Genomic DNA, 4179 nt, shown 5'->3' with positions numbered 1-4179 from the left:
CTACACTTCGTAAAAAAGCAACAAAGGTTGCTGCCTCGTGTTTACTGTTTCGGCTCGTGCATACAGATTCCTGCATAGCCATGGAAGCCTCATCCTACCCCACCCACGGACAATTCGTTCCGTCTGCCCATCGTTTGGAATGAGTTCCCAAAATGAGCCGCAGGATGCAGCGTTCCTTAGCTACATTGCTAAAAGAATTGGCGACTTAAGCGAAGATCAACATCACGTAACGTTAATAGTCGATGAGATTCATATCAAGCCATTTTTTTATTACAAAGGCGGAAGCGTTTCCGGCGTTGCACCGAACTCCGGACAAGCGGCGAACAGCGCGTTCGTCTTCATGAGGCACAGCTTGATGAACAAGCTTATGAAAGTTGTGCACATCGTTCCCGTCCACAAGGCAAGCGCCGAGTTTCTGCACAAGTTGTTGAGAGAAGTAATCTGTGGTCTGGAAAAGATTGGCTTCAAGGTGACCGGCGTTGTGACAGACAATAACGCAATTAACAGAAAAGCGATGTTGCCATTTAAACCCACCGTCGTCCCGGCCATTCCAACGTCCTCTCCAAAGTCCCCCTCAAATCATTTTGTGTTTCCACATCTGTGCGACGGGCAAAGGCCAATGTTTTTTGTGATAGGCCCTGTCCAAATACTGAAATGCATGCGCAATAACTGGCTGAAAAAACCAATGCTTCTGGTTTCCAGCATTCAAACCGGATGAAACAGTGCAGTGGCAAATGCTATACGCATATTTCAAAACCATTAAAGCCGCTCGTGAATTGGAATGTTACCATCTGCTGCGATACGGGTACACTGTGTCCAGGAAAGCTTTCTCCCCATCGGATATAGAAAAACAAAATGTCCAGTTGCTCTCCAAGTATTCAGTGAGTCTGGGCCAAACACACTTCGTGCAATTGGGGCAAAGCACCAGCTGAAACACTACGGGGAGACAGCGAGTTTCATGGGAACCATCGTCAAATGGTGGAAAATTGTCAACGTCAAAATGCCCATCAAAGGAGCTCGCTTTCGTGATGACTTCAAAAAGCCCGTGTTTCCTTCGGAAAGGGACACCAAGCTGTCGTTTCTGTATGACTTCCTTGACTGGCTGGAGTACTGCAAAAAGAAACTGGCCGACACCTGCAAGCTGGCAAAGGAGACTCACGGTGCTCTACACCACACCCAGACCACCCAACCTCTGATAGATATCTGCAGATACTGCTTTGATGAGCTGCACATGTCGTTCTTCCTGCTCGGCAAATTCCACACAGACCTCCTAGAAATTGGCTTGAAACGTACAGGCGGCTGGCTGGTTTCAATATCACGTATACATAAGGCAGCTCTACGAAGCGGAGACCAAGCTGCGGCTTCAAAACACACTGCCCCAAATAGGGACGTCATCCGAAAGGACTGGAAGTAAAGCCGAAGGAGAGAGAGAGAAGGCTCTTTATAAACTGGTGAGGTAAAGCCGAAAGAGACCACCATTGGGATGACTTTCATAAGCGAGCAGACGGACCGCGGCCAACCTGCAATGTCGTTGTCACCGTGCAAGCGCTGCCGAAACTCACAGACATCGTCCGTGTCCTGGCTTTTGTCGCCAGATACGCAGTGCACATCGCCCTGAAGCGGCTGAAAAGTGAAAGTTGCAAGGACGCCCCGACTGTGGATAAGACCATCGCGGTTGCAGCGACCGATCCAATATACAGCCTTGTCAAGGATATTTACAGGGGAGGATTTGTTTAGCCTGAAATTGCAGCGGTGAACGCTGTGGCCAACAACTATTTTGTCGTTGAAGAGCTCTCTATACAAGCAGAGTTCTTCAATGTTCCCAACCAGCGACAGCCCCTCGCTGAGCTAACGTCAGAGCTGCTGAATGATGACGACTCTTCCGACTTCCAAGACTGCGAACAAGGACACAAAAGTGAAGTTTATTTAAAGCGTGCGCTGTGGTGCATTACCTACATCCTACTAAAGAATTTTTGCAAAGTGCTCAATGACAAAGTGCAGGACACAAACAACAAGTCCAGAAAAAGGAAACTGCAGACACTGACAAATAAATGATCCAATGTTTCAATGCTCTCGAAAAAAAAACTCAGTTGTGCGATTTTTGCCTTTTTTGTTCAGTATATCATAAAGCGAGAAGCAGGCGGCTGCGACAAAAACTCCTGCAATTGCTTGTCCACAGCGTTCGCGTACGGGCGGAGCAAGCCCACTAGCTTTACGTCACTGAACAAGCCTCCCGGCCTTGAAACCTTCTCAAGGTGGAGTTGAGAACCATACGTGTGGCTAAGGCGTCATCATTCTCACTGCCTTTCCCTCACACGTCTCATGCGTCACTATCTAGGTACGTCCTCCCCTGACCCTCCGCAGACGCTGTTCCATTCTCCGCTAATCCAAACCGCGTGGCGTTAGCGCGGCAGGTTCAAACACAATATGCAACAAGAGGTTCACTGCTAATCTCACACGGCTAATCTCGCACTGCTCGCAGATTAGCCTCGCACTGTTTGTGCAAGGCTAATCTGAACCGCGTGACATTTGTGCGGGAGGTACAAGCAGGATTTGCAACAACTGCGAGCTGGCAGCAGAGTAGCGCACGCCGCCGTACGATCGCTGATCGCGCGAACACGTCATGAGACGCTGTAGAAATGCGCCGTTACCGAGAAGACTGCAGCTCGCACTGCGCACAAATTTAATATTAGGGAATTTAGTAATTGTCACTGCATTTTTGTACGCCCATCCATGCTTCTGTTTATTTTTCGCAAACATCTGATAACAGCACTACCGCAGTTAGCTGCCGACTTGCCAAATGGCGACTGCGCCGACTCCCCCTCGGTGTAGGAGAGGGAGTTAATAGTTGTGAAAGAGGTATCAGTTGTGGTTAGGAGGTTCCCCAGAGCGGCGCCGGGTAAATCGATGACACCGGAATAAAAACTGGGGGGGAGGGAAGGCAGGAGACATATACTGCTTGGCAGTAAAAAAATTCCACAAACTTCCAACATTACATTGTGGCCACGTCATGAAACTGATCTTCAAAATCCATAAACTTCAAAGTTTGCAATAACATGCTCGGCGGCTGCGAAGGGCTTCGAGATAGCGTCGGAGTAGCGCAGTCCGCCGTGCATTCGCTAAACACAGGGTCACTTCCTTAGACGCTGCAGTTATGCGCCGCGATCTAGAAGACTGCAGTTCCCGGTCCGCAGAAATTTTTGATTAGGTTGTATAGTATTCGTCATGTGATTTTTTTATTTATTCTGTAAACATAAAAGAGGTGTTTTGAAGAAGTGTATTTATTGCAAACCATTTGAACGGTGTAATTAAACTATCTCAAGTTGATATATATATAACGTTGGCTAATTGGGTTGATCAATGAAATTTGGCGCTATATTTTAGTTACTCTAATTCATTTTCGTTTACTGTCAGTAGCTTATTATGTAAAAGATCAAAGTGACGCCATCGCCTCGAGAAGCGAAGCAACACAAGAGTGCTTCACTTGAACACAACTATCACACGATATCCGTGCACTCTGCTTCCCTAGACTCCCGCTGGTGATACGGCCAGGGACTCTTTGGGAATCACCAGCTAGCAGAAGGAGCAAAGGTCAATCATCACTTTGAAAAGTCGTCAATATATAATTGCCGTATGTGATCTGAATTCCAACACAGCCTTTTGTGCAGTTGCTGGGGCAAAAAGGAGTGCTCTTCATACGCTTGTCTAAGGATTCATCGCATGGCGCCATCTGCGCCCTTCGTCGCGAGGCACGCGACGGTGGCTTATTTTGCGATTTGCAAATTTGCAATTATGTTTTTATTGCGCCCTTTTTTGCGTTTTATGGTTCACTTTGTCTATTAGCTCCAATCTTGTGGCCGGTTTACGTTCGTTTATTATACATTTTGTCGTATTACTACTTCCGTAATTCAGTCAGAAATAGTTCAGCTTTCCTCAATTCCCTGGAATGGTGCTCACGCAGCTAGCTAACCTTACTTTCCCTTTTGCCGAGGAATCAAGCGCGTGTGATTGGCTAAGAAAAAGGTGGGCTCTAGCCGAAAGCTGCCGGAAAGTGGAATAGCCGGGTTGATGAGGAAATAGTCGGGTCAAGAAGCAGCAATGCCCCGGATGCCAACAGCACCACGCATGGCAGAACGAGTCAGCCTAGACAAACTTTTTTAAAACGAGAGTTATAGGCCT

At 47.5% G+C, this 4179-nt stretch overlaps 1 pseudogene; it reads left to right on the top strand.

The window, feature by feature from the left end:
* Positions 1-734: 734 nt before the first annotated feature.
* On the top strand, positions 735-2055 carry LOC144142926 (uncharacterized; annotated as a pseudogene).
* Positions 2056-4179: the final 2124 nt, after the last annotated feature.

This window comes from Haemaphysalis longicornis, unplaced genomic scaffold (genome assembly GCF_048455015.1).
Source record: "Haemaphysalis longicornis isolate Haplotype H1 unplaced genomic scaffold, Haemaphysalis longicornis Haplotype H1 scaffold_6, whole genome shotgun sequence".
Lineage (NCBI taxonomy): Eukaryota > Metazoa > Arthropoda > Arachnida > Ixodida > Ixodidae > Haemaphysalis > Haemaphysalis longicornis.
This window is presented reverse-complemented; position numbering and strand designations above follow the sequence as displayed.